The sequence below is a fragment of the Bubalus bubalis genome, chromosome 13, assembly GCF_019923935.1.
Source record: "Bubalus bubalis isolate 160015118507 breed Murrah chromosome 13, NDDB_SH_1, whole genome shotgun sequence".
Lineage (NCBI taxonomy): Eukaryota > Metazoa > Chordata > Mammalia > Artiodactyla > Bovidae > Bubalus > Bubalus bubalis.
In genome coordinates this window covers 71,761,021-71,788,974 of record NC_059169.1, presented here as the reverse complement: position 1 = coordinate 71,788,974, position 27,954 = coordinate 71,761,021, and the positions used below count along the sequence as shown (strand labels likewise).

The following is a 27,954-nucleotide window of genomic DNA, read 5'->3' as shown; positions in this document are numbered from 1 at the left end:
AGTGACAGCGACAGAAGCGTCCCTGGAGTAGGAGATGGCAACCCACTCCAGTCTCCCTGCCTGGAAAATCCACGGACAGAGGAAGCTGGCAGCCTACAGTTCATGGGGTTGCAAAAGAGTGGGACACGACTCAGTGACTAAACAACAGCGACATCCCTTTTATTGAACAGACAGTTTCCCCTTTGTAAACGAATATAAAGATGGTTGAAAATGCACTAAGATGCTTATTACTAACTTAGACTTTTGGTGACTGCTCTTCAGGGCAAACCATGGTCTGAGCCCCTGCTGACCAGGTCCTAAAGAAATCTCCTCCTTCCCACAGTTCTCTAGGAGCTCGGCAGGCTTGCCTCCCACCCCACTCTACCCACGTCCAGCAAGGTTAAACTACTCAGAGTTTCTTCTGAACAATGGACCCCTGTTTTCCTTTCCTTGTATCATATATTTTAGAAAATTTGCAATTATAAATTCTTTTTCTGCTCCTGTGGGATGTAAAACTTCTCCCAGCTTCTTGCTGGTTTAAAAAGCAGAGACACCACTTTGCCTACAAATGTCTGTATAGTCAAAGGTATGGTTTTTTCAGTAGTCATATACAGATGTGAGTAGGACCATAAAGAAGGCTAAGCACCAAAGAATTGATCCTTTCAAACTGTGATGCTGGAGAAGACTCTTGAGAGTCCCTTGGACAGCAAGCAGATCAAACCAGTCAATCCTACAGGAAATCAACCCTGAATATTCATTAGAAGGACTGATGCTGAAGTTGAAGCTCCAATACTCTGGCCACCTGATGGGAAGAGCCAACTCCTTGGAAAAGACCTGATGCTGGGAAAGATTGAAGGCAGGAGAAGGAGACAACAGGATGAGATGGTTGGATGGCATCATCAACTCAATGGCCATGAGTTTGAGCAAACTCTGGGAGATGGTGAAGGACAGGGAGGCCTGGCGTGCTACAGTCCATAGGGTCGTAAAGAGTCAGACATGACTGGGCGACTGAAAAAAAAAAAAAAACTTGCCAGTTTTACAGCACAGGAATGTCTTTCTCAAAGATCAGGGAGCCATCCCTTTGATATATCATCAAGGAAGATAAAACCCCTGTCTCCCAGGCCCTCATTAGGTAAAAGCTTGACTTCAATAAGCACCAGTTAGTAAACCCTGATGTCCTAATCCCACAGGCAAGCTTCCTCCCTAATGGCCTTCAGGACTTTTCCAGCTGGTCACTCTCGCACCTCAACGCCCTCATCTTTTGCCTGAATGGAGTTGGGGGTGAAGCTCTCTCCCCTCTTGCAATTATCTTCCTTAAAGTTTTCTTTGCCTATTTAAATCCATTGGGTGCAATTTTTCTTTGTCACCACACCTCTCCAAAACCACCACCACCATTTTTTAAAGGGTCTTCTTTTTTACCACTAGAATCAGAATAAAATAATGGGTGAGGAATAAATTTACTGAAACATGAAGAAGTGCATTTAATATCTTTAAATTTAAAAACCATGACTTTCATGTGCAGACACACGCTATGTACATGAACACACAGCATCCAAATGTATCACGCCAGCGAAGTTTAAAAACAGGCTTAGAAAAGTCAGTAAGGGCGTACACCAGGATGATAGAAACAGTCATGTCTATGCAGCAAGATAATGGGATTTCCCTTTTCTTCTATAACTAAGCTGTATTTTCTAAATTTTCTATAAAGAATTGCATTTTGGAGATAAACTTTTTAAATAAGGACAGAGGGAAGAAGTTTTCAAATAATAAAAGGAGACTCAGAGTTTCTATTCTTAAAAATAATCACACCAACTTTTTTTTTTTTTTTCCTTTTTACCAGCTTTCCTCCTAAGCCCTAAGGGTGGGAAACAAAAACTATTAATGTTAACAAGAAATACTATGAATGCAGTTGCTGCTTTGAGTTCTGGTTTCTGGTTTCTGGAAATTTCTTAGAAAACTAAAGCCTTTCTACTCTTCTCCTCCTGCAGGGTGAGTCCATCCAGGACGAAGTCCTTGGGTCCTACGCCCACCTCTGTCCCAGACAAGTGAGCCTCACACAAAGAGTATCTGCTTTCAGTTATTCAGGAAAAAATAAAGCTTCCCCAAGCTCCTTGAAGAGGCTGCCACCCACTGCAGTGAGTGGTTTACATCCCACACGCCGGAGGAGTATTAAAGAGGGTCCCCACCATCTCATCCTCAAAGTTCACAGGAACTCTGGCCACTTGAGTCATTCTGTCCCGCTCACGTGAGAGAGATGAATGCTTAGGGGTGTGAGCATGTATTCCCAGAGAAAGAGAACTTGGTGCCCGTTAAGGTTAAACTTAAAACAAGTCAATATTTGTCTGCAGGAAAGAAAGGGAGGAGGATGAGAGGAAGGGAAAGAACACTTCTTAGAAACATCTATATTAAGTCCACAGGAACCTATTTGATCTGATCAAATTTGATTTGATCTTCGTGTTTCAGAGACAAGACTCCTGGGTGCTGCTATACCTAACTGTTCAAAGAGAGCCCCCTGCAGCTTAAGTAGGACACGGACTAATTAGCGCTCTGAAAGAAACAATCAAACTGCATGCGGATTAAACAATACTTACAAGGAGAAACTGGGGAGGTATTAATCTCTCTAATAGGAAAAGGGAATAAGTCTTTGGCAAGGCAACACTTTCAGTGAGGAAAGAAAATTATTCAGAATGCATCAGAAAACCAGAAAATCCTAACTGAAAAGATGGAAATGTTTGTGTTGAAAAGGCAATGTCACCTGAGTCCTTGTCCTAGAAGACGCCAGGTGGCCCAGTAGCAGGGTCTCCTGAGGAGAAAGATGCACTGAACAGTTACCTAGACCCCCAGACCAACCTCTTGGTGCCAGATGTGTTTAAGAATTCTGTATTGGGGGATTTTAGAAAAAAATTCTGATGCATAATCAACAGCATTATGTAACTTTTCCATTAAGGTCTGAGTACACCATTCCATTTTTCTTGAGCAAAACACAAGAAAGTAATACTATGTAGGAGAATCAAGGATATAAATATTGAGTTGGTCAAAAAGTTAATTCAGGTTTTCCATAAGATGTAACAGAAAAACCCAAATGGACTTTTTGGCCATCCCAACAGACTCATATCCATTTAAGTTTGCTGCCAGATGGGTCATGGAAAAAAAGAATTCAGTGTCACAAAATTTGGGGGTATCAGAAATGTGCAGGTGTGATTGTGAACCTGTATTTTGTAATACGTCTGTCTTTCTCATCGGAGACCAAGAATCATGCCTTGAGTGATTGTCCCCAGTACCTGGCTTATTATGACTGGTGCTCAGCCAAGGGTGTTACATTTCATTGATTAATTCTTAGTCTCAAGTGAAAAGTGAAAGCAAAAGTCACTCAGTTGTGTCCAACTCTGCGACCCCATGGACTGTTTAGACCATGGAATTCTCTAGGCCAGAATACTGGAGTGGGTAGCCTTTCCATTCCCCAGGGGATCTTCCCAATCCAGGGATCGAACCCAGGTCTCCTGCATTGCAGGTGAATTCTTTACCATCTGAGCCACCAGGGAAGCCCTGAATGGCTGCTTTCAAGTTATCCACTCCTTCATCAAGCCAAGCCTCTCGCATTTGCTAACGGCATTACCCTAAAGCTTTGGAAGCCCAAGGAGACCCAAACTGTAAAAGCAAGGATGCTCTACTTGGTATACCCAGAGCCTCTCTGAATGGCAAGAGTTAAAGACAAAGCAATTTTTCTGCCTAATATAAACTTCCCCAATTCGAAGCACTGCCACCAAATAAGCTGCCTAGGGATGATAAAGACCAAGAATTAGGTTTTTGATATACTACCCTTTTTTAGGGATTTGAAAGCAATGTTCAAGAAAACCCTGATAAAATGGCCAGGGTCCTATCTGGAGAAAGGAGTCCTCATCATTGTTAATGCCTCTGCTTTTGAATGCATTGGGGCTTCCCTGGTGGCTTAGATGGTAAAGAGTCTGCCTGCAATGCAGGAGAGCTGAGTTCAATTCCTGGGTCAGGAAGAGCCCTCGTAGAAGGAAATGGCAACCCACTCCAGTATTCTTGCCTGGAGAATTCCATAGACAGAGGAGCCTGGAGGGCTACAGTCCATGGGGTCACAAAGAATCAGACACAGCTGAGTGACAAACACTTGAATGTACCAGCCTGGAAGCAGAGGTGATGCCGAAGGTATAGTAGGAACAGGTTTCATCACATTCCCATGGTAGACACGATTTCAATCCACAGTTCTCCTCCGGGCCAGGTTTCCATGCAGCGGCCTCCCCAAGCCGCCACCTCTCCCACTCACCACTGCCGACAGGAACCATCAAAATAGACCGGCCTCCTCTCTGTCTCCCCGGGAGTCACTGGAGCTCTGGAAATAGATGTGCTGAGCTGCTCTCTGGATCCTGGGTCCTTCAGCATTCGCGACAAGGTCACCCCACGTTCTCTGTGGTACTGGCAGTATAATTAGTCTTATCTTTCACTCTCTGAGGAATAAAGTGTAACTTTAAACCACAGAGGGAAAATGGATTTAAAATTAAACATCTGAAGTAACAAGGACATCAGAAAAGGCAGCCACAAATAGAGCATCAGCATTCAAACACCCAGGCCAACTGGGTATTTCAATAATTAGCTAACACCATGGCTAGCTAGTCCTTTGACATCCAGAAATGGCCTGATCCAGAAAACTCAATTTAAAGAAATTTCAATGTGGAAACAAATGCATTCATTCTCTAATGACAATTATTACAGTTTTTAAAGTCATCCCTAGTTGGCCTCAAGTGTGTTTATGATTTTACTTTTTTGAGTTATTTACGATACACAGTTATTTAAAAAAAAAAAAAACAGAAATAAAACAATAAAATAGATTATACAGGGGAAGTCTCTGATCTCACTCTTATCCCAAAGACCCTCAATTCCTCTTTTCAGAGGAAACCACTATGACTACATTTTGGATTTTTCCAGAAATAGTCTGTACATAATAAAAGACTATATCACTTTTAAAATATAAAGCCTATCACATTATGCATACTATTCCACAACTTGCTCCCTTTCTCCCAAATGCATTCTAACTATTAGTTTTGGACTTCCTTGGTGGTGGAGTGACTGAGAATCTGTGCTTCCAATGCAGGGGCCTGGGTTCAATCCCTGACCAGGGAACTAGACACACATGCTACAACTAAGAGTTTGCATGCTGTAACTAAAATATCCCACATGCCATAGCACAAATAGATAAATAACAAAAATAAATATAAAATAAAACAAAAGCTATTAGTGTTCCTCTACATTTTCAGCATGCCCCTCCCCTCTGCAGCGTACACTGGCATTCAGAATTCTTCAGGCTTCCAATGCAGCCCTCAGCTCTGTATTCAGGGCTTCTTCACTAACCCCCATAGATGCTGCTGAGTGAGGAATTGAATACCCCACAGGGATATATTGAAATCCAACCCACCAGAACCTGTGAGACCTTATTTTGGAAACAGAGTCTTTGAAAATATCATTAATGTGTAAGTTAATTTGAGGTTATACTGGAGTAGGGTGAGCCCTTAATCCAACTTGACTATTGTCTTTATAAGAAAAGGAGAAGAAATGTAGTGACGTCCAGACACAAGTGGAAGACAACATGAAGAGAAAGAGGGAGATGCCCTGTGATAATGGAGAAAGAGATTGGACAGTAAAGAATCTGCCTGCAATGAGGGAGACCTGGGTTTGATCCCTGGGTTGAAAAAATCCCCTGGAGAAGGAAATGGCAACCCACTCCAATATTCTTGCCTGGAGAATCCCCACAGACAGTGGAGCCTGGTGGACTAGAGTCTATGGGGTTGCAAAGAGTCAGACATGACTGAGCAACTAAGCACCCACAAGCCAAGGAAAGTCAGGGATTGTCAGAGGCATCAGATGCTGGAAGGGAGGCATAGAACAGTTCTCCTCTAGAGCCTTCAGAGAGAGCAGGGCCCTACTCACACCTTCGTCTTGGATTTCTGGCCTCTGGAACAGTGAAAGAATACATGTCTGCTCTTTGATGTCATGTCCTTGGTGGTACATTGTTACAGCAACCCTAGGAAACCACTGATGCAAAGGGCTGACTCATTAGAAAAGACTGATTCTGGGAAAGAGTGAAGGCAGGAGGAGGGGACAACAGAGAATGAGATGGTTGGATGGCATCATCAACTCGATGGACATGAGTTCAAGCAAGCTCCAGGAGATGGTGAAGGACAGGGGAGCATGATATGCTGCAGCCCATGGGGTCACAAAGAGTTAACACGACTGAGCAACTGAACTGAACTGAGGAAACTAATACACAAATGCCACTGAGCTTAATTCTTCCCTAATCGTTTCCACCCTAACAAGGAACAGCTGCCTTCTTTTCTTTTTCTCACCCACCTCCTGCAACCCTCCTCAGCTCAGCTGGGCGGCTGTCCCTCCAGAACCCCCTGTGAACTGCATCAAGTCTGCTTTGATCTCTGACCTCCCTGCTTATCTGTCCTCTGCACAACTGTTCCCTTGAATCCCGTTGCCTCATGAGTACCTATACTCTGTCCTCAACTGGCCTGAAATTCCTTGTGTATAAAATCTGTGTTTTATCTTCTCTTGATCTTGCATGGGCTCACAGTATGTATAAACAAGCAATCCCTGACCTCATAGTATTAAAGAGTTATTAACTTCAAGAAATTATTTCAAAAAAAGGTACTCTGTGACTTCATTAGGCATTCCAAAGCATGTTCAATGTCTCTAATCTAATACAATGAAAGAAGGTATTAAAAATGTATTTTATTCTTTACTGTATTTTGAAAGCAAAATGGATATTGTTAATAATGTGAAATTCAAGATAGGATAATCACTAGAAAGTTTGCTATTACAAAAGGGCAAATTAAATGCTAATGTGTAAAGTGACACATGAAAACCAAATGTAAATTTCCAGAAATACATTTTTTTAATAAGACAATACCTCATTTTTTATAATCTGCAGAAAAGGAAACTAAAATGATGATTAAAGGACAATATTAATGGAACTCTAAAAGGGAATTGACTCATCAGTTCTGAGGCAGACAACTATCTTATAGACGCTTATAGATGCTGCTGGAAGAAGGAAGCTGGGTGGACATTTATCAGTAGACTAATACTCATGACCAGCTGATTTACCTAGATAGGAACCTCCTTCTCACTGAATTATTTTAGGAGTAGTGCAGATCCTAGAATATATATACTCTTAGAGATAGAAAGGACCTTAAAATTCAGTATCATTCAAACTCTTAACCTATATAGAAACCCAGCCACTTGCTCCTTGACTTGCCATCAAATCTTTGCCTGAATACAGCTGACCACCAGAAACTCTCTTCTGAATGGCATCTATTCCATGGCTGAGTTTGGAGGGGAAAAGTTAGATTTCACTTAGGCCCCTGGAATCTGTTCCAATTGGTGGATCCCAAAGGAAAATGCCTACAGAGAGGCTTCTCAACCCTGTCTCCTTGCCCTCAACTTTAAGCCTCCATAGGAAGATTTCACATGCGGGAAAAGTGAATGGTGATTCTTTACCTGAACTGGTTTCACTAATCCAGTTAGTCCTCTCTTTGCACAAACCTCGCTAAGTTCTCAGGACCATTTTATGGACATTTCCTACCAAGCATCGCTGATAAGACCAGATACCCCTGAAAGCACCAAGGGTTTGGTCACTGCATATAGTAACGGCATTTTCCACTCCCACAAAGCCTTCAGGAGTAGAAGAGGGGGCTTTGGAATCTTAAGGCTTAAATGTAATGGATTTGAGGATGACTTCTATTGGACCATTCCAGAGGCATCCAGATATTTAACCAGTGAAGTAGTTTGTGTCTTTTCATCTTAAGTGAAAGTGAAAGTCACACAGTCGTGTTTGACTCTTTGCAACCCCATGGACTATAAAGTCCACGGAATTCTTCAGGCCGGAATACTGGAGTGGGTAGCCTTTCCCTTCTCCAGGGCATCTTCTCAACCCAGAGATTGAACCCAGGTCTCCTACGTTACAGGTAGATTCTTTACCAGCTGAGCCACAAGGGAAGCCCAAGAATGCTGGAGTGGGTAGCCTATCCCTGAGGTAGGTTATAAATAAATAGAGTTACAGGAGAAGGGAATGGCAATCCATTCCAGTATTCTTGCCTGGAGAATTCCATGGACAGAAAAGCCTGGTGGGCTACAGTTCGTGGGGTCACAAAGAGTCAGACACAGCTGAGCAACTAACACACACACACACACAGGGTCCCAAATTAGTGTAGCTTAGCAGCTTAAAACCACACACATTTATTATCTCTCTACTTCTGCAGGTCAGGAGTCTGGGCTGCCTTAAGAGGGTCCTCTGCAAAGATGCTACCAAAGTGTCACCCAGGGCTTAGCCTTCTGGAGCCATGAACAGTAACAAATCTGTCTCCCTTTACATTGTTACCAGAATTTCTTTCTTTGTGGCAGTAACACTGAGGTTCCTGCCTTCCCACTGGCTGTTGGCTGGAGGCCACTCTCAGCTCCTTCAGGCTGCTCACAGTTCTTTGCCACCTGGCTCTCTCCATGGCTTCCTGACAACATGGCAGATGGCTTCTTCAAGCTGGAAAGGGGAAAAGAACCTAAGACAATCAATAATCACTGAGTGACAGCCCATCACCTTTGCTGTGCTCTGTGGGTGAGAAACAAGTCACAGGCCCTGACCACACACAAGAAGAGGGGCTTTACAAGGGCTTGATCCCTGGAAGCTGGGATTATTTGGTTGGATACCTTAGAGTCCTGGAGTGCTGCAGTTCATTGGGTTGCAGAGTCAGGTACAACTGCACATCTGAACAAAAACAATGACCTTAGAGTCCACAACAACCCCACCACAACCCCAAGCCGGGGCTTTTTAAAGCACCTCAGTGATGTTGATGTTTAATCAAGCTCCAGAACTATTGTTTTAAGATAAATAAGGCAACACAAAAGAGATTTATTTATTGTTATGGTTTTCAACCTTGACTGCCCCTTAGAATCACTAGGAGAGTATTTTAAAATCCCCTTGCAGGCTGCATCCCAGACCCATTCAGTCAGAATATCTGGAAGTGCATTAGTTTTCTGAAACACGGCAGGTGATTCCAAAGTGTGGCCAGAGATAAGAACGACTATTTTACTGGAACAGTCAGGTGTCTTAATGCAAAAAAAAAAAGCAATCCTTGGGGCAGGTTGTGAAAAACAAGTCTCCTAGGTGAGACAGAGAAGTGGCAAGAGATAAGGCAGGAACATTTCTGGTAATTTAATGAAGCTAGTGAATTCCAAGAAAGGGAATGAATTTAGGAGGTAACATTGATAAGACTGTGCCACTCATAAAGTTAACAAAGAAGGAGGAAGCTCAGATGACTTCCAGATGCCAGGTAGAGACACCTGGGAGGGCATAAAAGCCACCAACTGAGACAGAAATCAAGAGCTGGCTGAAGAATGAAAGATGAAGAAAATACTAAGCTCAGTTCTACTTATGTCGAGTTGTACACATTTTAAAGATGTTTTCATTTAACTTGTACTAATGTTCCCTTGCTTGCTAAATCCATTTAATACACATTGAGCATTGCCAACACTTTCCCAATGAATTTATTCTCTTGTTCTCTTTTATTTTCCACTGGACTCCGCTGCCCAGGACAGGGCCAAGTAAATTTACCTCTAATTTCCTCCTTTGAAAGGTTATTTATTATTTTACTAGTGATACCCCTCTTTGGATGACTGTTCCCACAATTAAATGTCAAGTTATTACTGTGCAATGCTAAGCACTGAAATTTTAATGTGCTGGTTTTGCAATTATTAAGGATTTTTTAGATCCTTAAAAATAGAATCATTTTAAAAAACCTTTTTAATGTGCTGATAAATGGAATTTTGCCTGTCATACCAGTAAACAAGGGATGTCACAGTCATGATCGACTGCAGCCACAGCCTGTGGTGAACTGGTAAGGGAACCCAGGAAGGAAAGAATACCTGCCATCTAGCAGCCATCAGACTGCAGCCACTCCCTACAGTGAGCCCTAAGGAAATTAGGGGAACGCCCCAGGTAGCTGATATGCCTATCAATGGAGTGATTTCAGTGAGCCAAGACTCCTGAAACTTCCTATACTTAGAAGAGCACTACATACCTTAAGATTTCTAGTTTTCTTTAATTCTTTAATTAACAATAATCTTTTGACAATTCAGATTATATGCTCTTTGTTGCAAAGCTTCTATTAATATATAAATTGGCTCCTCTCACCCCCTCCACCCCTGCCTCCTCAAAGTAGCTCTCTCAGAGTTACTTGAGATACTGCCTCCTGGGCTTGATATTGTAAAAATTCCCACCAAATAAAACATAACTCTCAACTTTTAGGATAAGAATATTTTTTTAACATGACGGGTTTTGTCAATTGCTGTCCTTCAATGATTCAGTAAAACAATATAATCACTGCATCTTCACATAAATAGTAGCCATATGTGCTTGCTCAGTTGCTCAGTCATGTCTGACTCTTTGAGACCTTATGAACTGCAGCTCACCAGGCTCCTCAGCCCATGGGATTCTCCAGGCAAGAATACTGGAGTGAGTTGCTGAGCCCTCCTCCAGGGTATCTTCCCAACCCGGGGATCAAAACCACATTTCCTGAACTGCAGGTGGATTCTTTATTGACTGAGCCACTAGGGAAGCCCAAATATCAGCTATAATAAATGCTTATTTTTTTTAAAAAGATATTACTCATCATGCTGTTTTCTAGTCACTTCTTAAGACATTTTATTTTAAAATATCATTATTCAGACCTACTCCAACAAAATTAGAAAGAAGAAACCTTTCTAAAAGAAAAAAAATATGTAGACAACAAAAGATATTTAAGATAGCATTTGAAGGCTTTTGAATATAAGAAGAAAATTGCTATTGTTATTGTTTTCCTTCTACTTATAAAGATAGAAACATGTCAAAACCCCAACATCAAGTTTTAGAGATGAATATTAAGGAAGATATTTAATGTGAGAGGAAATTCTCAAAAAAAAAAAAAAAGAGATTACTAACTGAAAACTTTTGAAATGTATAACATATATATGGTGATTAAATGATACTTTCAATTCTTTATTATTAAAAATGTTATTGAATAGCCACAAGGTATTTTACTACAAAAAAAAGAAAGTGGTGAGGTGTTCATTGACAAGATCAGTTTAGGAAGCAAAATAAATCTTGCATTAAACTTAGACGAATATTGTACCTTAAAAGTCCCATAATTGAGGTGACTATGAATCAACGAGAGGCTAAAATAGAAAATCAATCCTGAACAATTTTCCTTTGTAGAATGTTATGTTTTAAAACAACTTCACACCATTATATTTTATCTTAATAACATCCTTATGAAGGGTAGATGTTCATTGTCCAGGAAAAAAAGTGGAAGTGAATTTTGCTAATAATTAGGCTAATATACTTTGCAAACTCTCTCTTGTAGAGTTGGTAAAAGTGAGAGTATGCAGCAGCAATTCCTATACAATGAGCATGACTACATTTAGTCCCTTACTTATGAATGAGTTCTGTTCCAAGAGTGTGTTTGTAAGTCTGAATTTTTTGTAAGTCCAACAAAGTTAGCCTAGGTACCCAGTTAACATGGTCAGCTATGTGGTACTGTACTGTAATAGGTTTATAATACTTTTCACACAAATTAATACATTAAAAAAAAAAAATAAGGAAAACATTTTTAATCTTACAGTACACTACCTTGAAAAGTACAATAGTACAACAGCTGGCACAGAGGGGCACATTCGCATCCTTGAAAGTTTGAAACTTGAAGGTTTGTGTGTAGGGGACTTAGTATAATCCACTTCAAAATGAGCCTTCCTAGAGCCTGAGGTTGGAGAAGGCACTGGCACCCCACTCCAGTACTCTTGCCTGGAAAAATCCCATGGACGGAGAGCCTGGTGGGCTGCAATCCATGGGGTTGCTAAGAGTCGGACACGACTGAGCGACTTCACTTTCACTTTTCACTTTCATGCATCGGAGAAGGAAATGGCAACCCACTCCAGTGTTCTTGCCTGGAGACTCTCAGGGACAGACGAGCCTGGTGGGCTGCCGTCTACAGGGTCGCACAGAGAAGGACACGAATGAAGTGACTTAGCAGCAGCAGCAGAGCCTGAGGTCATAGGTGAACTACTACACATAAAATTCTATTTTACAGTTTTTCTCCTGTTAACCAAACAGCCTAGCAGTAGACATTTAGGAAACTCTGATTCACCCTTCACTTTGTAAAAAAAAAAGTGAAGTAAATAGAAAAGTAAATAGGAAACTTCACTTTGTAAAGTTCAGTTCAGTTCAGTCGCTCAGTCATGTCTGACTCTTTGTGACCTCATGAACCGCAGCAGGCCAGGCCTCCCTGTACATCACCAACTCCCGAAGTTTACCCAAATTCATGTCCATCGAGTCAGTGACACCATCCAGCCATCTCATCCTCCATCATCCCCTTCTCCTCCTGCCACCAATCCCTCCCAGCATCAAGGTCTTCCAATGAACACCCAGGACTGATCTCCTTTAGGATGGACTGGTTGGATCTCCTTGCAGTCCAAGGGACTCTCAACAGTCTTCTCCAACACCACAGTTCAAAAGCATCAATTCTTCAGTGCTCAGCTTTCTTCACAGTCAGACTCTCACATCCATACATGACCACAGGAAAAACCATAGCCTTGACTAGACGGACCTTTGTTGGCAAAGTAATGTCTCTGCTTTTGAATATGCTGTCTAGGTTGGTCATAACTTTCCTTCCAAGGAGTAAGCATCTTTTAATTTCATGGCTTCAATCACCATCTGCAGTGAGTTTGGAGCCCAGAAAAATAAAGTCTAACACTGTTTCCACTGTTTCCCCATCTATTTCCCATGAAGTGATGGGACCAGATGCCATGATCTTCATTTTCTGAATGTTGAGCTTTAAGCCAACTTTTTCACTCTCCTCTTTCACTTTCATCACGAGGCTTTTTAGTTCCTCTTCACTTTCTACCTTAAGGGTGGTGTCATCTGCATATCTGAGGTTATTGATATTTCTTCCGGCAATCTTGATTCCAGCTTGTGTTTCTTCCAGCCCAGCATTTCTCATGATGTACTCTGCATATACATTAAATAAGCAGGGCGACAATATACAGCCTTGACATACTTCTTTTCCTATTTGGAACCAGTCTGTTGTTCTGTGTTCAGTTCTGTTGCTTCCTGACCTGCATATAGGTTTCTCAAGAGGCAGATCAGGTGGTCTGGTATTCCCATCTCTTTCAGAATTTTCCACAGTTTATTGTGATCCACACAGTCAAAGGCTTTGGCATAGTCAATTAAGCAGAAATAGACGTTTTTCTGGAACTCTCTTGTTTTTTCTATGATCCGGTGGATGTTGGCAATTTGATCTCTGGTTCCTCTGCCTTTTCTAAAAGGAAATAGTATAACCTGTCATTTAATATCTCATTTTCAGGAGTATTCTGCTTTTAACTTCATTCTCTTTCACACGGGCTTCCCTGGTGACTCAGATGGTGAAGAATCTGCCTGCAATGCAGGAGACCGGGGTTTGACCCCTGGGTGGGGAAGATCCCCTGGAGAAGGGAATGGCAACCCACTCCAGTATTCTTGCCTAGAGAATTGCATGAACAGAGGAGCCTGGTGGGCTACAGTCCCTGCGGTCACAAAGAGTCAGACACGACTGAGAAATTTTAACACCACCATCATCTTTCACACCTGACAATTTATTTCTTCACAATAATCCCCCAATTCTCTGTCCCTAACCTTTCTTTCCTTCTTTCTTCAACTTAAGGCAGAGTCTCTCAGAACTTGAGAGATTTCTGGACAGATCTTTTTTTTTTTTTTGTAACTAAAAAATAGTAAACTATAAAGAAAATCCAAAATAGGATAATAAATTTATTATTTAAAATTAAATAAATTTCTAAATTATTTTAGAAAATACCTTAAAAATTCTCAACATCATATGTCATTAAGAAATTGTATACTAAAACAGCAATGGGATACCACTACACACCTATTAAAAATGGCCAAAATTCAAACACAGACAGAACCAAATGCTGACAAGGACATGGAACAATAAGAACTCTCATTCATTGCTGGTAGGAATGCAAAATGGTACAACCTACCTTGGAAAAGAGTTTGGCAGTTTCTTGCAAAACTAAAGCTAATCTTAACCATATGAACCAGCAATCATGCTCCTTGATTTTACCCAAATTAGTTGAAACTTATGTTTATACAAAGACTTGCACACAGAAGATAATAACAGATTTATTCATAATTGCCAAAATTTGGAAGTAACCAAGATGTCCTTCATTAGGCGAATGGATAAACTTTGTTACATTCAGGCAATGGATTATTATTCAGGCCTAAAAAGAACTGACCTATCAAACCATGAAAAGACATGGAGGAAAATTATATGCATGTTACTAAGTGAAAGAAGCCAATCTGAAAAGGCTATCTACTGTATGACTGCAACCATATGACATTCTGGAAAAGGCAAAATTATGAACACAGCAAGATCAGTGGTTCCCAAGAGTTAGTGTGGTGGGAGAGATGAGTTGGTATGTCAAGGAGGACTTTTAGAGCAGTGAAACTATTCAATATGACACTATGATACTGGATATATATCAATATACATCATCAAAACCCATAGAACATACTATACCAACAGTGAACTTTAACATAAACTATGGACTTGGGGTGATAATGGCATGCCAATGTAGGTTCATCACTTGTAACAAATGGCACCCTCTGAAGCAGGATGTTGATAATGGGAGAGGCTGTGCATGTGTGATGGGAAGGGATATATGAGAAATCTCTTTAGGCTCAATTTTGCTCTGAATCTAAAACTACTCTTGAAAATAAAGTCTATTTTTTTTAATTGATGTTTGTAACACACAAATGCAAATGTGTGTACAACTTCATTGAAAGATAACATCAGAACTCTTAACCTGAGGCCCATACCAGTCAGTACTGGCAGTTACGAGCAATGCTTTAGCTGTCTTAAATAGAAAATAATTTATTAAGAGATATTTGTTAGCTTGCATAATTTATAGAGAATCAGAGAACTCGTTATGAATGACATACATCTTGAGATGACTCAGGAGCAATGCTCGATCACGGGAGAGAAACCACCCCTTCCACCAACCACTTGGCCCAGAGCACACAGGCACTGAATGCCAGAAACTCTGTCTCTAGAGCCCCCGAAGAACCGGATGCCCCCATTACCACAACCCAGAAGATCAGTCTTCCTACAGCTGCCTTCTTATGCCGCTTCTTTCCCTGAGTCCTGCGCAGGTGTATCTGACTGGCAGTACCTAAGTCACATTTTGCATTGTAACTGTGAAAGGTCTGAAAAAATTTTAATTCCATCACAAGATGGAATATAGGAAACTATCAAAACACCTAAAAACCCAAACAGTAACTCAGGTGTCAATGTATAGCGATTGACTCAATATGGGACAGGTTGAAACTGATAAAGAATAAAAAAGGAAAAAGAAAGAACAGTTAAATGTGGGAGTTTGCAGGTCATTGGAGAGGTCAACCACGGAGATATACAGAATAGTATTCCTATAAGAATTTTAAAATCTCCATTGGCTTTGAAGATCTAGGGACTGTTGGTGACCACCGTGAATATCCCTCCATTCTAACCGTTCCACAATATATCAAATAGTCTGCTTATGTTGGTTTCTCCCTTAGCCTGTAGCTTCTAATGGGTAGGAATGAGGTCTCATTCATCTCAGAACCCCAGCACCTAATACAAATACAGTACTTGAAACAAGTATTTCAGTAACAGTTTATTGATCCTAACTGAACTGAGACCTGAAGCTTCCCTTTAAAAACTTATGCAATGTGTAAAATAGATAGCTAGTGAGGAATTGCTATATAGCACAGGGAGCTCAACTCTGTACTCTCTGATGACCTAGAGGGGTGGGATGGGGATGAGGGAGAGGTTCAAGAGGGAAAGGATATATGTATACCTATGGCTGATTCACATTGTTGTATGGCAGAAGCCAACACAACACTGTGAAACGATTATCCTCCAAATAAAAATAAATTTTTAAAAAACTCATGCAAGATGTCAAGAGTGAAATTTCCATAATTCTGGTCTTTAGGTTTCTGGATACCTGTCTCTCCAAGCTCCTCTAATCTAGAGTCACTCATTTTTTAGCACCTTGGAATCATAAGGTTCAATAAGAGTCCCCTCCTCACTTTTTGGAACTTTCAGCTTTCCAATAAATTAGTTCTCATTAACAACAATAACAATAACACAAACAACAAATATCTGCAGAGAGGTTTACATTTTACAAAGTGTTTTAATACTCATAATTCCCATTCAATACTCACTTCCTTGTAAAATGAGTATTTTTTTTTATCATTTCTGTCTTATAGAGGGACTACATAACTGGTCTGAAAATTACTCACACTTAGAAAGAGTTTCTCTCTGAATTGTCAAGGTCTTCTGGTTTCAAACTCCAAGATCATTTCTACCACACTAGCTGAGGTGGCCCCCAAAGACTTTGGTTCTATCATTTTATACCTTCAGGCTCACATGGGATTAGCATTTTCTTGGTTCTCATTCATCAAGTTGGCATCTGTTGTTGGAGCTGCTGAAGGTACTCATTAGTCATTTCAAGGAGTTCAGTTTGAATCCAGTGAGTGAGATGATTTCTTAAGCTTTGGGGGGACATTTTCAAAAGCTCACACCTTGATACATTAAGGAGAGAGGAGACATGTTTAGGTATTCAGGGATCAGGATTACAACCTGGCCAGTTGACCTCTGAATCCCACTTACATTTGGAGAATGCAAATGTAAATGGGATGCAGAGGAAATTGTTAGGGCTTTGGGGGCTGACAGCAGGTGCTGCCTCACTGAATTCTGATAACACTGCAACTGACCAAGGAAACTAAATTTCTAGAACTGCAGCAAAGGGGATAGCATAGCAAAAGAAACAGCTTGCTGCCCCTATTTTTGCCAATTTTTACAAACTCTCTCTCTCAATATTGAGCAGAGGATTCCATTTCCAGGCTTTGTGGGTCAGTTCAAGATGGCCCTAGACAGAACTCTGCTCAATGTTATATGGCAGTCTGGATGTGAGAGGAGTTTGGGGAAAAATAAAATGTGTTGCTATTTTGATGATTTCAACAAGCAAAAATTAATAGCTAAAAACCTGGGAAAATGTAAGATCCTTTCCTTAATGTGTATGGAATTTATTTGTTGTAACTTGTAAGCAAACACATTAGAATACAAGTAAAAGAAAGAAAAGGAAAAAAAAAAAAAAGATGGTCCTAGACAAAAAGCAGAAGCAACTGAGCAATTTCACTCAGAGCAACTCAAGCAAAGCTGTGATCTGAGCTCCTTTTTTAAAAGAGTTTTAAAATCCTTCAGTAACTCAAGTGTACAGGAAGTTGTTCATAAACACCTCATGTAATACCTCAACAAAACAGGCATGAAATGAATGCAAGCAATTGTAATTATCTTTATGATCATTCTTTCCCCCCTAGAACCACTAACAGTAGCTGGAAACATGGACAGCACAGAAAGAGATTGCCCAAAACTAGCAAGAATGGTATCAGAATTGGGATTGGAGAACTTTTAAAGGCATTCATTCCATAAGTACACCAGGCTGTGCATATCACCCCGAGTTAAAGATTTTTTTCATAAACACAAAATAGCAAGTATTAAAAATAAACAAGAGCAGTTATTATCACTATTGACATCCCCCTTGCAGAGTCTCTTGAAGATAAATTCTAGCTCAGATTCAAATCCTTGAAGATAAATTCTCATTTTTAATTCTAAGGAAAGAGGAGATATAGGTATAAGTGTAAGATGCATCTAACTTTTATAAATCATTTCTGACAAAAAAACGATGTCTAAAGTGAAATCAACCACCACATTCACAAACTCCCTCCAAAAACACATGAAATCATTAGAAATGAAGACAAGAAAGACTCCTGTGGAAAAGAATGTAGGTTCTGAGTTGCTTCTTTTGAAGGTTTTGTTAGGGATTTTTCTGAACCAGTTTCCATTCTGCACAGTAAACCTTCAATACAAGCCCATATTACTGACTGCAAACATCTGTATTCATCACTGCAACATGTTTCTTCAGCAAAGACAGGCTGGAAAGTCAAGGAAGATAAAATTCAAATACATTTATTTTGCAATTCTGCTCAAAGAAGCTGAAATAAATATCCAAAACAAAAAAAAAAGTTTAAGGACTGTGAATTTCATTTTTCCATGCAACTCTTAGCTTCAACCAAGGATAATCAAACAGTATATTGACAAGATCTGTAAAAATGGCAAAGGCAGTCAACAAATAAGTAAGCCCAAAAGCACAGTAGGAAAGAAGATCTGAATCCAAGAGATAAGACGAAATTTGTTTTTTGAATGTTTTTTGTTCTCTTTGCTAAAATTAATATTTAAAATGTACTGATGTCCCAGAACTGTAGTTCTCATCTGCAGAAACACGAACTATATTTACTTATACACTTTTCCCATTTTACTTCCTATATTTACTCTCAAATGTGGGAGGTGGACAGCTGGGAGAGCAGAGACTGCTCCATGCCAAGAAAGTGGCTTTAGAATGAAGCTAATAGACAGTTATTATTTCAGTAATAGCTCAAGAAAGAATGCCTCACAATGATAGCTTTCATCACTCTCCAGGATAAAGAGGTGAACATTTTTAGGTGCCCCAAAGAAAATCCAAGAAATAGAGAAAAGTTCTTTCTTTGGGGAAAAATAGGCAGGAAAACTCGATTGCCACCAAACTGAGGACAAAATAGACTTGCTTCATGAAGATGCTGGGCTTTTTTTGTGGCTCAGCAGCAAAGAATCTGTCTGCAATGCAGGAGACATGGGTTCAATCCCTGAGTCGGGAACATCCCCTGGAGAAGGAAATGGCAACCCACTCCAGTATTCTTGCCTGGAGAATCCCATGGATGGAGGAGCCTGGTGAGCTACCGTCTACAGGGTCGCAAAAGAGCTGGGCACAACTGAGCGACTCAATAGCAACAACAATGGAGATGCTGAAGTTGTATGATGTGAACATTTGAGGTAAATCTCCTCCGTGTTTGCTATAAAATCCTCAATGAATCTTGATCTACCAGGTTTCTGGGTAAGTAGATTCTTCAAGTAATGACAAAGCAGTGCTGGGTCTGCATCCAGTCATGGACTGAACACAGAAAGAGTGGTTGTGGCTTCTGGAGTTAGAGGCTGAGAGCACAGCTGACATGTGGGTCACGGAATGGTGGGAAAGCCAAGAGCCAACCCACAGGCCTTCACCCAACACCTGCTCTGTTCAGGGACCCTGATGACCAATGTGGGGAAACAAAGGAAAGATAAGATATGAAAGGATAAGAAAGAAAATCTTGCACAAAGAAGAAACCCACTCACCAAGTACTGTTTTTCAGGGATAACAAAACCACAGAATGACACCTGATGTTTCCAAACACCCTGTTTACCTTCTTAAAAAGTGAAGTGTTAGTCATTCAGTTGTGTCCAAATCTTTGCAACCCCGTGGCCTGTAGTCTGCCAGACTCCTCTGCCCATTGGATTCTCTAAGCAAGAAGACGGGAGGTGGGTAGACATTCCCTTCTCCAGGGGATCTTCCTGACCCAGGGGTCAAACCTGAGTCTCCTGCATTGCAGGCATTCTTTACCATCTGAGCCACCTATCTGATGTCTCCTTTTGTCTCCTTGTTTATCTGTCTCCCCTAATTGGAATGCAAGGTCCTCTAGAATAAATATGCTGTCTCCCTTTGTTTACTGTCAAAGCCCCAGCACATAGAACAATGTCCAGAAGTCAATTCCAAATATACATATACACACATACATATATATATATATCTTTGTTGAATGAATAAATGAATGATGACTTTCCTGAAAACTTCTCTAGGATCCTATTCAACTCCTCATGGGAGATGGAAGCAATATTCATTTTAATCATTGGAATATGTCTTCAGAATACTCTAAGAGTTGAGAAAGAAAGATGAGCAGCTTCCAACATTCAGGAACTGGACTGGCACTCACAGCTGGACTATGTGACTCTCCCAGTAGACACAGTCTCCAGAACTCCGTGCCAGGAAGGGGTTCTCTACCCCTCCTGAATTCCTGTGGCCAGACTAATAATAAAATTGACCCAAGACAGATTCACAGGAAAAAAAAAGAAATGAACTTCAATTCATGTGCATGGAGGTCTCCTAGAAATGGGAGCTGAGAAGTGGTGAAGCAGGCGCTGGACTGTGTTCTACCTCCCACAAGTAACAAATGTGCTTATTCAACTGCAGGTATGTTCCTGGTGGTCCTGGGCTAAAGGGTATTATTAGAGCATCACACAAAAAAAGCATAAGACAAGAGTCAGAAGTTAGGACTTAAGGGTAGGTATAAAGTATTAGCTACTGTCAGATACCTGGGTCTCTAGCATTGCAAGTAGACTCTTTACCATCTGAGCACCAGGGGAGCTCATTTTGTTTATAATAGAATAAAAATAGCTAGCACTATTTGGGCCACTGCACCATGCAAGGCACCATGCTATACCTCATTTAATGTTGCTACAACTCCATGAGATAGATTATGTTGTCTGCTCTACTTTACAGATGGGGAAACTGAGGCTTAATGAAGTAACTTATTCAAGTGCACACACCTAATAAATGATTGAATAGCATTTAAACCCAGAGTCAGAAATATACTGACTTCTCTCCTGGTGGCTTATTTTTCAGAGGGGGTTAAATGTGAAAGGACTGTATATCAAAACTGTCCTGACAGAGACGCTGTTCAGTGTAAGAAAGGTAACCTTCAAATATTGAGTAAGTTTCAACCTCTTTTCAGAATACTCTGGAGGCTCCAGGCCTCAGCTCGGCCTCTCAGCAGCTTCTACACTTCACAGTAGCTGAGTCACTGGCGGTACATTTGCATCACAAAACCAGTTTTCAATTGGTAGATTTTTTTAAAGCTAAAAATGACTGTCTTTCTGACAACATAAGTGTTTCTTTGCTAGACAGAATATCGGTTTTTATTCCTTCAATAAAAGCAAGAATGTTTTCCCAACTGTGCCATGAAGTTTCCTCTGCTATCACTGAATGGAGTGAACTGACAGGAGACCTCTCTCTTTTCTGAGCTAGTAATAACTGGCAGCAGTTACAACCCCAGCAAAACCAGGGCAGGAAGCTGCAGGATTTGTACCCCCAAAGAAATCAGAAGTGTCAATAAGGCAGTAACTACTCAAAATAGTCTTCTGTTTCTTCTCACAGCTTTGTAAGGGAATCTGCAGGATTCACTGAAGCTGAATTACTGCTCTCAAATGCCATCTGGGATGAGGCACTACCCAGATTATGAAGACATGTCTCAAGTACTGGGCCCACAGGTAATGACAAACACAGAATCAACAGACAGACAGCCACGGGGCTTCTTTCCATATCACTCATTTGGCTTCATTCTACTGGGACAAAATTTGCTACTATAAAGGAAAGGAAGGAGTCACTGAACCATACAACTGGGGTATGATTTTCCGCTCAGACCTGACGTGGATGACCAAAGTAAGGTAAACTGTCAAAATGAGAAGGATGGGGACTTCCCTGATGGTCCAGTGGCTATGACTCCATACTCCCAATGCAGGTGACTTGGGTTCTACCCCCGGTCAAGGAACTAGATCCCACATGTCACAACTAAGCGTCCACGTGCCACAGCTAAGACCCAGTGCAGCCAAATAAATGAATAAATAAACGAGAAGGCTGGGAACATTCCCGAAATAGCCACCCCAGAAGAAGTTTCTAGGTGTAAGAAGATTCCTAAGCAGGAGAACCCCGGATACATTTCCATTTTCCACACCAAAAGCCATTCTTTGCACGTGGCTTCCCCTTCTCTAATAATTAAGTGGCAGAAACCCAGCCTATGGCTTGGGGTCAAGTAATTATTCCAGAGAATACACTAACTCATATGCGTATTTACTAAAGACTAGGGAAATGAGCACATTATTAGATGAAGAATCTGTCACATGATTTTACATCATAAAGAAGCCATTTCCTTAGAAAAGGTTAGGAACTGCTGGTCTCCACCATGTTTCTGTATTCAATTATTAACAATTTCATGCAAAATGAAACTCAAAACCTTACTAAAGTCAACGCTTGTTATGCAGCAATTTAATTTCTCCAAACCTGCAACTCTCTAAGGAATGTCCAGGTCACTGAAACATGGTAAAATGTAATGAAACTGTTAACAATAGAATTTGTTTCAGACAAGGACCATTAGACACCTTAAGTAAAAAGTATTGAGTGTTCCCTTAGTACAATTCACACTACGGTCATGTCCAAAAGGTGTTCATGTGGGTACAGTCATGTTTACTTGTCCCTAGCTCTGGTGCATTCGTTCTCATTCATTGATTCTCTCTGCAGTGAGTCAATTCTCATAGCAGTCAAAACAGTAGGAGTGAGCTGAAGAACAAGTGTTTCATGCTCAATTGGGGTTTGAAAATCTGTGGTTAAACTAAATTAAACAGGATTCTTACTACATAGCAGGCAATGTCCATGCTCTGTATTCCTCCTACATTCCTCCAATTGACTTCAGATGGCCATTGCATCTATTTTGCCTAAGGAATTTTTCCAAAACTCAGAAGGCTGCTTTGCCAGCAACAGACTGGAAGAATAAGAATCGGGAGCAGCCATCAGTGATGACGGACAGATGGGACAACTCTGAGGCATGAAGAGTCTCCCAGAATTTCCCGAAAGTAATGGCCAGCATTATAATGCACGCTTTGTTGGCTTCCTTCCCATTCCTATATCACTTCCCCACTTCTTTTCTGTGCTTTCCAGACTCCCAAATTAATTACTTGCCCTTGAATCCTTACTGCAAGATCTGCTTCTAGCAAAACTTTACCTGCGACATACTTTGTGACTTCTTAGCTTTTCTTATGTACTGTCAGTCCTAGGAAGAGAAAGAGCACACACAGCAGTTTCCAAACTTGCGGACATTGAGTTCACCTTCTTAATGGCATTTCAGTCACATCACGCTGAACAGTGTTCCGTAAAACCCAGCTAGGGAAATGCTGTTTTGAATCATGAAGAATAGGCTCCAAGCCCATAACTTTCAAAAGGAATCTAAGAGTCACTATAAACTGAGCTTAAAGACATCAGTCCAGTGAACTGTTGAGGCCTTTGGCCTAATCTTTGTAACAGAAGTTCTCTGAACATAATGGAAACAAAATAGAACTTCTAGCCTTATTCAAAACCATAATGCATTCACGATAAGAACTCTGTGCAAAATCCTGCTTAAGAATGACATCACGGCTAAGGGGAGTCCAGAGAAGGTCAAACGGGGCAGGGCAGAGGGAGCAGCAGACCTGCCACAACATGAGGAGAAGAGAGGGTTTAAAGATATGACTCTGTAGTGAGGAGTGGAAAAGATGGAGAAGCAGGGACCTCCCTGGTGGCCCAGTGGTTAAGAATCTGCTTTGCAATGCAGGGGAGTGGGTTTGATCCCTGGTCGGGGACTGAGATCCCACATGCCACAGAGCAACTAAGCCTGCATATTGCAACTGGAGAGTCCGTGAACTGCAACAAAAGATCCTGCATGACACAGCCAAGACCCCGACACAGCCACATAAACAAATAAACACATACTTCCCGTGGACTCATAAAATAGAAAGATGGAGAAGTAACAAGACAGAAATGCACAAACAATAAATAACATAAATGGAATAAATGTCTGCTCTTCACATTTCAGAATATTAGGTTTATCAGGTAGCTTTTAACATCTGAGAGAAATAAACTGAAGACTAAACAAAGCAATTTGCTCCTATATGTGGTGGACAGTTTATACAACAATCATGGAATCTTCCTCCACGTCCTACTTCAAGAGCTAAAAGCTGAATATAAAAATAGAATCTTAAAAAGGTTAAGCAAATTCCTGGTCACCAGAATCAATAGCGAAGCAGTGTTACACAGTGTAAACCTTGGACTCAAACAGAATGGGTTTGAACAGCAGCCCTGCCTGCCAATGATGCGGACATCACATTGATCTTCACTTTAGGTTCTTCGTCTATAAGATGAATATCAGGGACTTCCCTGGTGGTCCGGTGGTTAGGACACCATGCTTCCATGGCAGGGGGCATGGCTTGGATCCTTGGTCAGGAAACTAGGCAGTGCGGCCAAAAAATAGAAAAAAAAAAAAAGATGAAGATCGAAGTACCTGCTTTATAGGACTGCTATAAGAAATAAAACTAATGTATACTAAATACCCAGCATAGTGACTCAATAAGTAGAAACCATTATTACACTACTTCCCTGGTGGCTCAGATAGTAAAGCATCTGTCTACAATGCAGGAGACCTGGGTTCGATCCCTGGGTCTGGAAGAGCCACTGGAGAAGGAAATGGCAATCCACTCCAGTACTATTGCCTGGAAAATCCCATGGACAGAGGAGTCTTGTAGGCTACAGTCCATGGGGTCGCAAAGAGTCGGACACGACTGAGCGACTTCACTCACTTAATTATTACACTACCCGGATCAATCCCTGGGTCGGGAAGATCCCCTAGAGAAGGGGATGGCTACCCACTCCAGTATCCTTGCCTGGAGAATACCATAGACAGAAGAGCCCAATGAGTTTCAGTCCATGGGGTTGCAAAGAGTTGGACACTACTGAGCAACCAACCCTTTCACTTCACTTTGGATTATTACACTCCATAATAATTTACTAAAGCATTCAGTGTGTCTTGTTATCTTGTTCCCATAATCTGTAGTGGCCAATTTCAGGAAAAACTGGCAAACCCCCTACCAATCAATCCTTGGTATGATTGTTTAAGGACAGAACCCAAGGGTGGGTGGACCATGGTAGAGCAGGGTCCTCTGGGACAAGTAAAGTCCACCTTGCCCTCAGCAGCTCCCCACACAGCAAGCTCACAGAGGCATGGCTCACTGCTCCCCCGAGAAGACCAGACTAGCTGCTGCTTTCTTTCCATTGAAGACAGTTTAAATCTTCCATGAGTGCATAGAAATGTCTCAAGGCTTCAAATCTTCTGACACTCAGTCGCTCAAAACCAAACAAGAGCCTTGACACTGAACGCATTATCCCCAGTCTAGAGGATACTTCCAAGCATTCTAATCATTCCTCCTCTCTCCCCAAAGAAAATTCCCCTGACTTCTACCTACTTCTCAATTTTAAGCAAAATTTCTTGCAAGAGTCATTCAGATCACCATCTCTAACCCTCTTCTCCCATCCTCTCTAGAACCTACCACAATCATGGGAGCCCACAACAACCCTGCCTTTTATGTTCCTCCATCCACGCAGGGTCCTACAGCCCTTGAAAATGAAGGGATCAGCAGGTTCTTCTTCTGGGGAGGTGAGCACTTCCTGTCCCCTAGACTTCACAGTTTCTCATCCTCCAGGGTACCGAGTTGGTCCCTGACACCTTGCTGCTAAGGAAGCCAAAGTACTTGTTTTAATCTCTGATGAAACAGCATGCTGCATGTATGTCTATCCATGTGTTACGTGTACAATACCATGTGCACGGTTTACCTTCCAGGGTGTGAGCTCAAATGATTTATTTATAAAGAGTCAACTTACAGAACCACTTCAGGAACAGATAAACCTAGACTTTCTGGATCGGAGAGTCTCTCATGAAAAGTTCAGTCCCAATTTTGTTTCCAGAGCAGACATCAGACACACAGCCCATTTACTGAACATTGCCTGACCTGGACTGACTTCTGCTCAATGTACCATAATCACCCTAATTAATCCAAATATGGAAAAGGCTAGAAAAAATGAAGATGGACCTATGTCGAAATGAAATGTGGATGAACCACATGATTCTTCTAGAGGCAGAGCTGGGTATGGATTCTAGATATCACCATGGCCTCTATGTGTGTGTGGATTTGGCTAGTCCCCTAGCAAGAACCATCCGACCCCTCACCTCACCACTCCCTCCCAGGACTCAGGCCCTGAAATCTTAACGGCACAGAGCTGATTGGAGTTTGTAGTATGGATGATGCTCTGATAGCCATTAAGTCATCTTTGAGATTTATCCCTTAGGATTCGTTTGTTGAACTGTTACCTCCCAGGGGTCACAGTTTATAATCTACTTTTACTTTGCCCAGGATGCACAACCTCTCCCACACAAACATTTACTCAAGTACTGAGTAATATACTTAAGTACTCAAGTACTGCGTAATGTACTGACTGGTTCTGAAACAGTTCACAGTTTTCTGTTTTCTGCAGATTTGGTTTCATACAAGCTGAGCAGCATCTCAGGACCCCTTCGAGCCACTGTGCCATCAGTCACAATTGTGCCAATGAATATGCCATCCTATAATTTGTCTTATACTATTGATTTTTTAAACCACATGAGTCAAAAATTTCAAGTATATAGGCTCTACAATGTGCTTTATTTTGATCTCAGAAATGTATCTTCTCCCTGAAATTATATTTAAGTAGCTATTTCTCTTTAATTTTTGAAAAGAATACAGTGTCTTCTCTAGAAAAAGAAATTGAATTCTGAGACAAGGCAGGTCTCACTGGGAAATGCATTTGAGAAACTATATTACAGTATATTTATCTCCTGTGAACAGATGTCCCCGAAAGGACAAAGAGCATATCCTGGAAGGAAGGGCTCTTCCTTCCATGAAGAAAGGGTTCCTTTCTTCATGGAGCCAGAAAATGACAACTATTAATATTAACAAACTAGAAGACTCTCAAAATCACACATAAAGTTGAAAGACACATAATGACATACAAAAGTAGAAGACACTCCGTTTCCACATGTTCCTCTGTGAATCCTCTTGCTCTGGATATTTTTTAAGGACGCCTGTACATACACATATCATAACACCATCGAAGGAAAAGCACTTACCTCTCACTTTTTAATTGAGATCCCCTCTCTTCACACCTGGCTGCCATGGCGGTGGGGAGACAGATCACACAGTTACTCGGAGCACCTTTGAGCTTCCTGTCCACAGGATGCATCGAGGGTCTGTGATGATGGCAGGGAACAGAGGGAATAAAACATATCTGAAGTGCACCCGTGCCCAGACCTGCAAAAGCCACCGCTCAACTGCAGAAAGTGAGCAGCACAGATTCCAGTCTGTGCATGGGGCCTTCCCAGGACAAACCCCTCCCCTATAGCCTCTGCTGCAGCTCCTCTCTGAAGTACCCCGACACGCGTATTTCCCAAGATGTTCAGATGCTAAAAACCACTACCAGATGAAAATAACTACTTGATGATCATGAGCACATAACCCCCCACCCCTGGACCTGCTGGCACCTGAAGATTGATAAGGTTAACGCCCCTGTTACCTCAACCAATTAGAGAATTGTGCATGAGCTGATCATAGACCCTTGAATGCCCCTCCCTCATGCTTTGCTGAAAGAAACCCTTTGGGAAGTTTGGGTTTTTTCTTTTAATGTGTGTTGGTCCTTTCCCCAATACACTCAATTAGTAAAATAAATGGAAAAGTCACTTCCAGCACTTTTTGCTAAGAATACTGACAATTGAAATTGAATAATTAGATATTTTAACTTAGAATGTAGTAGACACTGTTGTTACTGACCAGTGTTAGAGAAATTCAGGCAAGGCTTTACTGGGACTTGTGCTGCAGCAGAAGGGAGTGAAAACAAGTAACAGGTGGTGTCCATGCTCACTCCCTGATTGGAGGGGAGGTGGGGGCCGTAAGCTGGTTTTTTTTTTAATTGGAGGATAATTGCTTTACAATATTGCATTGGTTTCTGCCATACATCAACATGAATCAGCCACAAGTATACATGTGTCACCTCCTCTTGAAGCCCCTCTCACCTCCCTAGGTTGTCACAGAGCCCTGGGTTGAGCTCCCTGCGTCACACAGCGGATTCCCACTGGTTATTTTACATATTGTAGTGTATATGCTTCCCTGTTCTCTCTCCATATGTCCACCCTCTCCTTCCCCTACTATGTCTGTAAGTCTGTTCTCTACGTCTGCGCCTCCATTGCTGCCCTGCAAATAGATTCATCAGTACCATCTTTCTAGATTCCATATATATATGCATTAATATACAATATCT

At 41.3% G+C, this 27,954-nt stretch overlaps 1 long non-coding RNA gene across 1 annotated transcript; it reads right to left on the bottom strand.

The window, feature by feature from the left end:
• Positions 1 to 8,229: 8,229 nt before the first annotated feature.
• Positions 8,230 to 27,152, bottom strand: LOC123328834. Its single transcript, XR_006543818.1, has 2 exons — positions 26,771 to 27,152; positions 8,230 to 8,539 (listed from the first exon to the last, which is right to left on the bottom strand). It is a non-coding gene; the product is annotated as an uncharacterized LOC123328834 (long non-coding RNA).
• Between the last annotated feature and the right edge of the window lie 802 nt (positions 27,153 to 27,954).